General features: G+C 35.0%; 1 protein-coding gene across 4 annotated transcripts in view; it reads right to left on the bottom strand.

Moving 5' to 3' along the window:
• The window catches only part of LOC150096005 (1-acyl-sn-glycerol-3-phosphate acyltransferase gamma-like), a 172,751-nt gene that overhangs the window by 99,109 nt on the left and 59,279 nt on the right, over positions 1–14,363 (bottom strand). The window contains exon 2 of one of the 4 annotated variants that reach the window (XM_090409116.1): positions 5,516–5,540. The exons of the other annotated variants lie outside the window; for them this stretch is intronic. The gene's annotated coding sequence lies outside the window, so the exon portion shown is untranslated. The remainder of the gene's footprint in view (positions 1–5,515; positions 5,541–14,363) is intronic. 4 annotated transcript variants of the gene reach the window in all.

Genomic DNA, 14,363 nt, shown 5'->3' with positions numbered 1-14,363 from the left:
GATACTCAATTTAACCCATTTGAAGGAATACAGACATTTTTGCTTCAGACAGCCGTATAAAACAAACTACTTGATAGAATGACTTGCAATTTCACATGGATGCTTATGTATCAACAGATGTACCAACTTAAAAAAAAAATATCATGCCAATAGTGTTGCCATCTATGATTGAGGCCGAGAACTTTTCAGACCATCCTCATAAGATATGTTAACCATCGTTATGGTTAATTACATATATCAGACAATGTTTTAGATAGCATACAAGGTCAGATGAAAGAAAACTATTATACTAGACAGAATCTAAAAGATATTTTTTAAGTTGGCAATAGCAAGGAAGCACTTTTGTAATCTCAAGAACTATGACTGCATTAATAAACCCAAAATTTGAAGGGAAGGGACCAGATTCTAAACCCACCTTCAGTCGAATAATTAAGGCTACTTCTGTCTCTAGCAAGTGCCTTAGCAATTCAAATCTTAGCAAGTGCCCTCTGAAGCCAGAGGGCACTTGCTAAGATTTGAATTCTTAATTACAATTGAACTGTCCACTACAAATTTGGTTTAAATTCCGCATGTTTCTGAGAAGTGCTTTCTGATCTAAAGATAGTTTGAAACCATTTGACATCAGTAGACTTAATTCAGTTTTGTCCTTTCATGACATGACAAAAATAACTCGATGATGGATATTATTTCTTGGAAAACTCCCATGTTACTCCTCTTAAACTATTATATTTACGGCTATTTTGCCTGCTTCTGTTTAGGAGGAGTACACTTGTTTAAATGTCATTGGCTTTTTACTCACGGATTCTTAGGGCATTGTAGATGTATATTTACCAATAAATATATGTAGCGATAAAGGAAGAGAAATTTACACATACCTTTTTCTGGGTGTTGTGGCTTTTCTTCTTTCTGCAATGTGTGAGAATTAAATAGAAATAGAAAAAAACCCAGGTTTTTTGAATAATATATACATATACATTATATTATTAGGGATGGGCGGAGTTTTTTTTTTATATTTATATAGGGTGGGAAAGGGTGAAGGGGTTGAAAACAGTAACTGATTTTTAGAGGGAGGAAGGGGGTTGACGGGGTGTGGTCAGTTTCGACTATGCTTGGTTGTCGTCTGAACATGTGGAGGAAGTGGATGCTATCTGGACATGGAGGAAGAGGATAGCATCCACTTCCTCCATGTGTTCAGACGACAACCAAGCATAGTCGAAACTGACCACACCCCGTCAACCCCCTTCCTCCCTCTAAAAATCAGTTACTGTTTTCAACCCCTTCACCCTTTCCCACCCTATATAAATATAAAAAAATGCTCTGCCCATCCCTAATAATATAATATATATGTGTATATATATATTATTCAAAAAACCCATTTTTTTTCATTTCTATTTAATTCTCCCACATTGCCTACCCCCCCCCCCCCACACACACACACGGTAGTTTGGACATCGCAGAAAGAAGAAAAGCCACAACACCCAGAAAAAGGTATGTGTAAATTTCTCTTCCTTTATGCTACATATGTTTATTGGTAAATATACATCTACAACGCCCTAAGAATCCGTGAGTAAAAAGCCAATGACATTTAAACAGGGGCAATCCTAAACAGAAGCAGGCAAAATAGCCGTAAATACAATAACTCAATGATAACCAACATCTCAGTCTTTCTACACAATGGAATTAAATTCACTAAGGATTGCATTGTTCTGGATAGTTAGATTGCAGAAAATCAAGCTTCACGGGTATAAATTTTAAGAAGCGTGAGCACAACAGAAATGCAACAGAATAAAGCATGGAAATTTTTTGCTAGAGGATCAAAATGAGAGAAATCTAAGTTTGGTATTCTTTAGAATGGTACATTTCTGTTGTGCTCACGCTTATATAAATATTTCGTGCTAGTATTCTGCTGTGGTAAAAAAGATCACGAAATGTGCAATGCCATCAGTTGAGGTGGTTGTTGTGGATGAAACATGCTGATATTTAGTCATGGCTAAATCTGGATCTAACGTTTTAAAGAGCTTTTCTTTTGACATCTAATCATGCCTTTTCCAGATTTACAAAACTTAAAAATACAGATCCTTATTTTCTCATGATTGTCTTAAATATCAAGTAAAAATCTAGTCTCGACAACCCTTATTTGGACTGAATACACATTATTCTTCTCCAAGTTATTCTTCCACAATTTTCTTTACTGCTTCAAGTATATTTGTATAAAATTTACTCGGAACACCGAACACATAAATTTTCCAATGAGGGTCAACCCAGACAACTAAAAATTCACCACAACACCATGCCTTTTGAAGTCTGCAATGTACTCAACTGTAATATTTTTATTCCTCCATACATGAGGAAGTTCACTTTCTGGTTGAATATAATCTACTGCAGCTGCCTTGCCAAATTTCTGAATTCTGACAGCTTTTCTATTTAAATGAAATGTATCCATGACTGCACATTTGCTGAATATTTTCTACCAGTGGCTCTTTTTCTACTTATCTCATTTAATAATTTTTTGAAGTAATTCTTATGTCACCTTTGATGCCTTTTAGTATTCTTTCCTTTGTATGTAAGCTTTGTCAACCAGAACATTCTGCTACCTTGATTATCTACTATATTATTTTCATTCTTCATATGACTTCTATTTAGCTACTTTTTTCCTATCTTTAATAATTGGTTTTCGTGGCTGAATTAATGTTTTCTTTGCATTTTGCTAATCATAATTTTGCAAATTAAGTATTATTTTCCAAATCACATTGCTGGAATACTTTGATAAATTCAGCATAAAGAATTAGGATTAATGCTGAAGGAAACCTGGTACACAGATATCAGTTGTTAAAAAGACGAGATGGCAAATGAATGGCTTACATGTCAGTTCTGCATATACATTTTTGTGTAATTAATAACAGCACATTAAAATGTTGAGTTAATGGTTTATTAAAAAAAATTAATTTTTTAGTACTGATTGAAATTACCTGTACTATGCAAATTTCATGAAAAATGGACAAATTAGCCTATTAAGTATAAACCTTAATTGCTTCATTTGCTGGAGTATGCAATTACGAGCATTGTTCTGTGGGAAGTTTTCGGTATTGAGACCACATCTGATGTAAATACAGAATTTAATAAAAATAAGCAATTAAAACCCAAGTTTCATAAGTCATAAGACTTGCAGTATCAGGGGTACTGGTATAAAAAAGTTTACAAAAGACTATAAACAATTAATTATACATATTAGATGCCATGATAACTTCACAATTGTTGCATACAGTAATGAATACAGTTGTTGCCATCACATGTGTTATATCCTAGGTCTGTGGCAGTTAAATTTTTTATGAAAGTAGACTATACTTGGTGTAAGATTAAGTCTTGATTTTTATTACATTACGCAGGGATAGTAAGCATTTGAGAGGCTTCTTTAAACTTTCTTGTAAAACAATTACAATCAATGTATGACATTTTTGCTTGCTGCCAAACTACTTGATGGCCTGTAGTAGTTGTGTGGAATGCCAAGCCCGATTTCTGTGGTCTTTTTTCAATGTCTTTTACGTGTTCAGACATATCCTTTACCTTTTCAATAAACCGTAAACTATGTCTTTTACAAATTAATCTGTTTTTCCTATGTGTGATGATATCAGGTTTGACAGATATTTTGCTAAGTTAAGGCCAGGGAATCTCTCCCATCTACAATTGGCCATAACAGAATATCTTTTTTTTTGTGTATTTTTGGTGCGTCATAAATTCTTGGGACTAATGGATGTTTTGATGATAAAGGATATAAATATAGACCCTTCAGACATCTTAGTAAGTTTAGATGCAGTCAGTCTCTTCACCAATGTACCCAGAAATGACACAGTGTATCTACTTGTAAACCTTTGCCACCAGACACTGTAGGACTATTCAAACATTGTATAGAAAACACTTTTTTCATATTTCAAGACATATTAGGGGAAAAAAAAAAAAAAAAACAGGACTTTCCATGGGTTATCTCCCCTTTCTCCAGCTTTAGCCAACCTGTTTATGGAAGATTTCAAAACTAATGCATTAAAAAACTAATCAGGAGAAACCAAAAATTTGGCTATGTTACATTATAATATTTTCATTATTTGGTCAGGAAATAATGGATATAAAATTAATAACAGAAAAACTCATGTAAAAAGATTATTTAATAGAATAATTTTCGCCTGCTTGTCACAGACATCTTCAGTACATTTTAAGCTAAAATTAAACAATAACTGACAATTCCAAAAAGCACCACCTAAGTAGCTAATGTAAGATACTAAAAAGGCCAATAAATTTCCTAACTAAAAAAAAAAAAAGTTATATATACAATAAAAAGTTAGGGAAGATTAACTGATTTATAAAGTATTATCTCCCATAAAGAGGATAGATGTAAACCATTGGATCTGTTTAAATTAGGAGAGTGAAGTAAAGTTTCACATGTTTCTTTATAAAGCCATTCCATGAGGAACCAACTTTTGTGAAGGACTCTTGTCTTCTTCCAATGAATTCTATGTCTAGTGATGATGGCATGTTCTGCAAGTCCGGACTGTTCAGGTTCAAGGTATTGAATATAAGACTGGCGTTCTTCTAGCTGAATGGAGGCAGATCTTCCTTTTTTTCTAATAAGATAATCCACAAGAGCAAGGAATTTGGTAGACACCTGGATAATTAAGATGTGGAAGCCTGTCCATAGGAGAAGTGAAGATTTTTCTGAACGATCGAAAGACAACAAAAATATTCAGTGGTTTTAAAACTTTTGCTATACATTCACTAATGCCTTGTACATAAGGGATAGGAATGCACGTTGTTTCTTCTGTATTTGAAGAGGAAGACATATTATAACTACTTAAAGCTCTTTTGATGAAGGAATTCTCATATCCATCAGATAGAAAGGAAGAAATAATATATTGCAGTTCTTTCTGTAATAGATCGTCTGAAGAACAAAAGGAATGGGCCCGATATAAGAATTCCTATATAAGAATCATCCCTATAAAAAAACTTTATAAAAACAAACTGTTTTTATTTTGGTTTCTCATTTGTATGTAACAGTTGTGAAGTTATCACATCTAATATATATAATTAATTGTTTATAGTCTTTTGTAAACTTTTTTGTATCAGTACTCCCAATGATGCAAGTCTTATAGACTTACAAAACTGTTGGGTTTTAATTGCTTATTTTTATTAAACTCTTTATTTACATCATAATGTATTCTTAATACCGAAAACTTCCCACAGAACTGCTAAACCACAGAAATTTACGTTTTCAATTATGTGCATTATTATGTAAAATGCACATAATTATATATATCTTATTTAAAATGAACTGTTTTGCCATACTACAATAATTAAAATTTCAAATTAAATGGAAGCAAAACCACAACAGAATGTATGACTAACCATGTGGTCTCCATATGATAAACATGGTTTATTTATAATGAAGCTGTATCACTAAAAATGAAACTTAAGCAATGAAAGTGCATTACATTTAAAAAGTGCTGCAAAATGCAAACAGAAGTACCTTGCCCTCATTCTGTTCTTCTTGTCTACAACGAAGGAGAGGAAATTGGAAAAAAAAAAAAACATAATAAGTTTGCAATAGCGAAATTATGAGCATTAAATTTCAAATTTCTAATCTACATAACACTGAATTATAAACAAATGATTTCAAATATAAATTTGAAAAGATAATGGCATACGTAAGGCATCACAAAACATTAAGCAAATAATAGAACAGAATTTTGAATTAGGGACAAATTAGCTCCTACAAAAAAGTATCAGTTTAGACAAGGTTAAATGAAAGTGTTATCTAAAGACATGTCAATCAAAGTTTCAGAAGTGCACTTGCAATAAGTGAATTAACAATTTTATATAGGTATAGACATTTCTAGTAGGCATCTTAGAAACTTTTCTCCTTCTCTCCTCTGAAAGAGAGGTAAATAAACTGGTCAGAAGACAAGTACAGCTGTCATTACGATAGATAGCAATCTGTAAAGAGGCACAGCTGTACAAGGATCCAATGATAATGAGCATATCGAGCTGAAATGATGAATCTAAATTTTATATAGTAAGGACCATTAATAATGTTGTGTATTAAAACATTTTGAAACACAAGATTCTCATACTGATATTTACAATGGCAGTTGTCAATTATATAATTTATTTCAAGTTAGGTGAATAAATGCTGCTAGTTTATGGAAAAGTGGATTTTAGTTGTATATATTTATACCTCAGTGTCCATTATACTAAAAACAGAACTATGGTGATGCAAAAGCTGCCCTGGTTGGCCAAGTGGTTAGCATATCCTCTCTCCAGCCAAAAGGCTGCGGTTTGAATCCTGCCATGGGCATGGATGTTTGTGACTGTCTGTGAAAATACTATTGGTGGTGGTGGTCAGCGGTTGATAGTGTTGGCATAGACAATGAAGGTAGTTGTGGGTGGGGATGGAGAGTTGTAGAGTTGGTGCCTTCCCTCAATGAGTCTTTGGACTCCCTGGAGGTGTTACATAATAATAATAATAATAAAAACTTCCAAAAAAATTCATAATGCTGGCCCAAAGAGTAATTCAGTTAATACCCCACTACTTAACTAGGAGTTATTATTCTTCCACTTTTCTTTAAACCTATATAGTCCATTTACATATCTAATGGACCAGCTTCTCATTCTTTTTTTAATGAGCCTCTGTACCTCTGTCACAATGACTGCATTTGAATCCCATCTAGGACATAAATTTTTATAAGGGTCTTCATCTGAAGGAGAGTTAGGGAATCTTATACAGAGATGGCAGTTTTCCTTTTGGGAAATTTAGATTTCATACTCCAGAAAACAAACTGGCCAGAAGAACATACTATTGAAAGCCATAGTATACTGACCTCATAGTATTAGTTGCTTGAGCCATAATTCCATAACTAACTATTAATAACTTAACTAAATAACTATTAGTTATTTAAAAAAGAACACCAGTAAGGTCCTTACCTCTTCAACTTGTAGACTACATATGACACTAATATGCTATGGTTTTCAGAATTTTTTTTTTTAATTTAATATATCAAATCACACCCAAGTTTTCAGAACCTATAGCATATTAGTGCAATGTATATGGGTTAGGGTTAAAGCATTGAAACAGATGGAAATTAGTTCTTATACAGTTCACGAGAAAAGCTGTTCTAGAGAAGAGAGATGGATGAAATGAGAGGAGTGGGAGTAAGTTTAGTGGATTAGTAGTTGAATAAAAAACAGATTGGACAGCTACTGTGTGTGTTTGCTTGTGCTGGCTAGCAAAGGTGAGGGGAATGGTGGACACTATTTTGTTGATAAAGTACCCTTGAAAATACATGTAGAAACCTGTTTTACAAGTAGATAAAGCAAAAATAGACCTATGAGACAGTGGAAATTTTCTCCGACTCCAACCTGGTTGGAGTCAATCTAAGAAAGAAAGAGGGAGATCATCGGTTAGCCATAACTGTCCCCTGTCCAAAAGGTCAATATCAAGAATTTAAGGTGTTTGGTGTCCCCAACCAAATGCAAGAACTTTTCTAAGGTTGGGTAAATTTGGAATCATAGTTTGTGGCTGGAGAGATGAAAAAAAAACAGTATCCTGAGCAGAAAATAGCATGTTTATTTTGCAGACTGAGGAAACCATAGATATGATGTGCAAGGAAAGGCTGGAGGATAAATGTCAGCTCGATATATATATACTATCTGATCAAAAATATCTGGACACCATTTCAGAGTAGTGGATATGGCCATATACATCACAACCATGGCTCATGCAGGTATAAAAGGAAGCACCAATCGTCACAGACAAACATTAACAGTAAAATGGATGGTACTGAAGGACTCAGCAACTTTCAACATGACCACCTTTGCAACAACTCAGTTTGGTAAATTTCTGCCCTGCTGCTGCTGCCCTGATTAACTGTAAGTAATGTTATTGAGAAGTGGAAATGCCTAGGAGAAATAATAATGCAATCGTGACCTGGTAGGCTACATAAAATCACAGATCAGGACTGCCAAGTTCTGAGGTGCATGGTGTGAAAGAAAAAGTCTCCTGTCCTTGGTCGAAACACTTCCAACAGTTCTGAAATGCCTCTGCAAACAATGCCAGCATCATAACTGTTCATCAGGAGCTGAAGAACATGAGTTTTCATGGTTGTGCAAGCCTAACATCAGCAAGAGCAATGCAAAAACAGGTTGAGTGGTGTAAAGCTCACTGCCATTGGACTCTGGAGCAGCAGAAACATGTTTTTTTTTTTGAGTGATGAATCATGCTTCACCATATGGCAGTCCAACAGATGAGTCTGGGTTTGGCAGATGCCAGAAGAATACTACTACTGCTTGAATGCCAACAGTGAACCTTGGGGGAGAAGGCATCACATAGCATTGGGATGTTTTTCATGGTTCGGGTTGGACCCCCTAGTTCTAGTAATGGGGAATCTTAACACTGCAGCCTATAACGACATTCTAGATAATTTTGTGCTCCCAACTTTATGGCTAAAAGTTCAGCAAAGGCCCTTTCCTGTATCAACATGACTATGTCCCCATCCACAAAGTGCTAGGAATGGTTTCATGTGATGGTTATTGAAGAAGTTAACTGGCCAGCAAATAGCCCCGAACTTCATCAAACTTGTGGAATGAATTGGAATACCAATTACGAACCAGGCTGTATCATTGGAAATGACCAACCTCACTAATGCTCTTTTGGAAGAACAGAAGGGAATTATGCAGTAACATACTAACAGAAAGCCTCAGAAGATTGAAGACTGTTAGAGCAAAAAAGGGTGGACCAACCCCCTTCATATTAATTCTTTTCATGTTACAGTGAGAGTTGGGATGAGTAGGTCTGGATATTTTTGATCAGATAGTGTACATGGTCCTGTCTGGTAAGCTGAGTATTATCAAGGGATGCTAATTCCTTAAGTAATAATGATATTACTGAAGAAGTTACAATGTACACTTTTCCAGTATTTTTGCAGATTGAAACCACCATCATCAGAGAACAATGAACTAACTGATATATGTACAGGCAAGCACTACCTAAGGCAAGTATGACTGAAGCAGAACAGCAAACTCAAGTCTAAATTTCTAAAAGATTTTTCATAGAATCTGCTTCGGCCTTAAGGAATTATCCAAACAAACAAATTTGGCTTGTATAAAACTATCTGCACTCTGGGAAGCACTCATCCTTAGAACTTCCTAGATTTGAGATCTTGCTTTTGTTGTTCTACTTCAGTCACACTTGCCTGTGAGCATACACATCAATTTGTTCATTGTTCTCTGATAATGGCAGCCTGACTCTGCTGAAACATTGGAAATATTAATTAAAAACTAGTGTAGCTTCCTTAAGTAATATGATTATCATGGAACAGCTGTTTCAAACTCATTGGTTTTCATCAGAGACCAGACAGAAACCTAAGAGAGCAAAAACTCTCAGTACTAAGGAACTCGAAGTGTCAGAGAGGTGTATTTTCCATAAGCGAACTCTCGGTTGGTGTATAAATTATTTACTAAAATAAAGAGACAAAAGGCTTCATTTCAGCGATGCAAAATTATATAAATTAAGTGGATATTAAATCCAGCATCATTTCAAAGCCGAATACAGAAACTATGAAAGTTTCATGCGAAAATTGACCAGAGAGCTTGCAGGAATACACTCAGCACCATACTACAAGTTACCCTAGCTGAACCTGATAGGAGAGATGAATGCTCAAAGCTATAATTTTGTATCGCCAAAGTGAAGCCTTTTGTCTCTTTATTTTGGTAAATACTTTAAGCACCGACCAAGAGTTTGCTTACAGAAAATACACCTCTCCGACACTTCAAGTTCCTTAGTACTGAGAGTTTTTGCTCTCTTAACAGAATGCCTGCCAAACTAAGTTAGCTCAATTCTTTGTTAAGTAGTAGAATAATAAATTTATATTCTGAATATGTTTTACAGTCTTTCATCTTCATGGTTTTCCTTTAACTAGGACCTGAGATATACTTTAATTCTTTTATAAAAAAAATTAAGGGTCAAAAAAGAAATTTGAGGAATGAATTATACTTTTTCCCCATAGGTTATATTTGATTAGTGTGTTTTTGATTAATGAGCCTGGTTTAAAGAATGCATTAGTCACATTAATCGAGGGATTGCTATATTTATCTTAAAGAAAATCTGATCCTGATAACCTCTATTTGGTCTCAATCCAGCCTGTTGTTCTCAAAGCTCCCCTTCTATAATTTTTCTTAACTGTTTCTCGAGTATACTTGAATAAATCTTAACAAGAATACTCAGTAGAGAAATTCTTCTAATTCTTGCATTTTATTTTATTTCTCTGTTTATAGATGGGTACTATGAGAGCTCAGAGCTCTGCTCCAGCAGAGCTCTCATAGTACCAATCTATAACAGTAGCATCACTCTATAATTAGACCAACTGACTAAGGCTTTCTGAATTATGCATTGTGGCTTCTGTAAAACTTTTATACCTCCACATCTGAGCATTTCTGGTCAAATATCTTCTGCTCCAGCTGCTTTTCCACATTTCATTTTTGACGGCATTTTCTATTTGTAATAAGTAATCTCGATTGCATTCCTGGAATGTTTTCTACTACTATGCTTTCACTGCTTGTTTCATTTAGCAATCTTTCGAACAAATTACTCCAGACATCTAGAATATATTTACCTTCAATTTTCATGTCACCATTATCATCAGTTTACTTTTACAGTAATCTTTCCTCCTTTTTTAAGGTTTTTCAATAGCCTACAGAATATTTCAAAACATTTCTGGTATTTAATTTTTTTATGTTCTTACCAAAATCTTTTTATGACTTTTATTTAGCCAGATTTACATAGTTCTTTTTTGTACATTTTTTTCTGTATTCTCTAAAAACATTAGCAGACTTCGCTCCCAGGAACTTTCGATATGTCCCTTCAACCCCAACTGCCTCTTTAGCTTCGTGAATCCACCATGGAGTTCTGATTTTTCTATTCTTCCTGATTATCTCACAACATGCCACTCTGGCTGAGTCGATGTTTTCTTTCAAAGTTTGCTAATAAATCTCCAAGGTTTAGTTCTTGTTTTTAAACACTTTCATTTTTTCTTGAATAATGTTTGTGGAAGTCTGCAGTTCACCTCTGAAAGCTGTTCGTGCCTTTCTTTTCAAGGTGAAATTGTATTTTATCTTGCTCAACATTAAATGGTGATCACTTACCATTTCTAATCCTCTGTATACTCTTGTGTTGTGAACCAGTGGGAAAATATCACTGTCAAAAATAACACAGTCAATGAGACTTTTCTTATTTCTTTCATCTTCTTTCCATATGAATTTGTGTACATTTTTATGTTGGAACATGGTTAGTAATAAATAGTCCATGTCCTGAGCAGAAATCAAATAGATACTACTTACCATTATTATTACTTTTGATCTCTGTTTCAAATTTTTCATTTCCTACTCTGTAGTTTAGATCTTCAATAGGGATCAGCTTTTTCTTTTTCATTGTGTCAGCTGCCTTTTATAATGCTTCAAAAAATTCCTCTACTTCCTCCTTAGTAGAACCTTAGGCATAAATAAGTCTCATTGTCCAGTTCCCCATTCTGATATTTGCCCACCTCACTCTACTTCGTATTGCCAGCTATGTAAGATTATCCTCATATTTAGTGTTGAATACTATAGCTGCTACTCCTTGATTGTTTGCCTCAATATAATGCCTTGTATTTGTTGCTTAGAAAAATCACACGTTTTTTGTTGATAACACCTATTATGTCGAACTGGTACTTATCCGATTCTTCTGCTAGTTCCATTTCTTTTCAATTAATGCTTCCTATGTTGATGATGCCAAAATAAGAGACACCATGTTGCTGTTCACCCAGGTTCCCTAACGAAAACAACAGAAGTCTCATTTAACTGAACAATGCCACAGCCATCATGAAATTCTATCATGTTGTACCATCAATTTTGCATTATGGTTTATGCCAATAAGAATACAATCTAGTCAGCTAAATCCCAAATTGTCAGCCCCTTCTCATTTGTTCCGAATCCAGATAGATACCTAACAGGGTGCACCAGAAGGAGAGTAATGGACATTAGGTCGGAAGCCCTGGCTGTTTACTCTATCCTATCCTATCAGTGGTCCTAACAGGTACTTAAGCACCCATGACCTTTCCAAGTATTCTTGGACTTAGCAACCATAACTTGAGGATAAGGTGGTTAGCCCTATGCCTCCCGGCGTGTCTTGTGTCTGTAGATGCACGTGTTCACAGGGCCAGTTTGCTTGTTCTGGGGGACTATAAAAACCCTGAGTTTCCAGATGAAAAAAAAACCCTACCTCCATATGAGACCAGCTAACTCACCTTTCATTGAAAGAATCAGATAAAAGTTCCTCACGTCACTGACGGGAATCAAACCCAGGTCTTTCTGACCCAAGGGCTTCGTCTATACCCACTGAGCTACAAAGGCTCTCTGGTTGGTTACCCACATTCCTTAAAATGCTACATGGAGGTCTCTCAGTTATCCAGCTTTGACCCTTAAACATTCCCTACTATAGGCTAATCTGTAACTAAAAATTTATGGATCAATATACAGTAAAACCCCAAAGCTACACGGTAGATGGGACTAACAAAAAGTGCGTAAGTTGAATTCGCGTAACTCAGGGTATAATTTTGCATGTAATTTATATATACAAACATGCAAAATATTAGTTAATTGGGACCAAAGGTTTACAAAAACACCTATGTTTTTTTAAGAAATACTGTATAATCATAATTGTAGTTTTTCGTACATAAAAAAAAGAGTTATTTAGATGTCGATGGTTTCATAAAATCTAATAGATTTGTCTGACGGCATAATGTCACCAGCTGCATTTCCACCAATGCATTACTGTCAACCGGTCTTTGGAAGCCTTAAAACCAGGAAACGTTTTTTCTTCACTGTGATGAAAGTTCTCTTAGGCATCTTTTTCCAGAACAAGCCGGTCTCGTCTACATTAAATATGGTTGGACTGCTATAGCTACCTTCCTCAATGATAGCCTTAAGTGTCTCAGGAAAAGAAGACGTAGCCTCTTTATGAGCGCTTGCCACCTCTCCACGATGCTGTGCCAGTTATAGCGATTTACTGGCCACGAAATTTTATTCTTTGGCGGCTTCTCCAGCTTCTACTTTTAGCCTCTCAAAAATCAGCTTGGCTTGGCTACATATTGTTATTTCATCAACTGGACAATTTTTTACTCTCACTTGATTATCACACCATAATTTAAGCATCGTTTCCATCTCATCAATAATCCCATGGCGTTTACGAATTATGCTTGAATTCAATGATTGGCCATTTTTTGCAGCAGCGAGAATTCTTTCTTTATCTTTTATGATTGTTCTTAGTGTGGATTCCTGTAGATCAAACTTCTTTGCTAGCTCACAAATTTTCATTCTGCCTTCAAAATCCTTAATAATGTTGAGTTTTGTTTCAAAAGTCAATGTTTTTCTTTTCTTGCTAGCTGTAGAAGAATTGGACTTGCTTCTTTTGGACGACTTTATTATTTTTTATGTGATAAAATTTTTATCAAGAACATAACATTAAACAATCGTAAGGTTTATAGACTATAAAAATTGTGTATGAATGGAGACCGCATGAAACACGTCAGTGCTTGTTCACAGCATGTGTGACACTGCCGAATGCGGCCAGCACCGGAAAGACAACTAGCGGTGAGATGTGAAGCGGAACGGGAATATGTAGATATAAGAAACCGCGTGCTCTGGAAAAAAAAGCAGATTAGCAATCATGAATTCAATACTCTTTACATAGCAAGATGTAGAAAAACCACTATCATTAAAAAAAAAAAAAAGAAGATGCTACTTAAGAAGCGAAAGGTCAGTCCTGAAATCAGCACATGCCATGTACAGATTCCTAATTGTTTTGCTTGGGATGGCAAGCAATTAAGACTATGAGGGCAGTAGCCTTAATTTATATCTGTATTACATCTGTTAATGAAAGTGCTCTCCAACTACTTTTCCAGTTTTGCAGGATGAAACAAACCTTCCCACCTCCATCAGAATGAACTAACACCTTCAGTTGAAAAGCTAACCTAAATGGGAATCCAAGCAGATCATTCAAACAAAGGGCATCTGCATCACTGAGAAATAAATTTGATAAGAAACTTGGACACTAACCCTGAATATTTCAAACTGTTACTTGTATTTTCTATTTATACCAGTTGTAATATGTTATTAAAACCTCAAAATAACATTCTAATAAAGTATCTAGATTGGAGGAACAACAATGTGCCCTTCAATTCGAAGAGACCTGAGTTTGATTATCGTTATAAAAAAAGATTGTCATGTGGAACTTCTTTAAAACGAATGTGTGTGTGTGTGTGTGTGTGTGAATCTGAGAGGTTTTT

The sequence above is a fragment of the Typopeltis vanoorti genome, chromosome 19, assembly GCF_054136105.1.
Source record: "Typopeltis vanoorti isolate ZY-2024b chromosome 19, IOZ_Tvanoo_1.0, whole genome shotgun sequence".
Lineage (NCBI taxonomy): Eukaryota > Metazoa > Arthropoda > Arachnida > Uropygi > Thelyphonidae > Typopeltis > Typopeltis vanoorti.
This window is presented reverse-complemented; position numbering and strand designations above follow the sequence as displayed.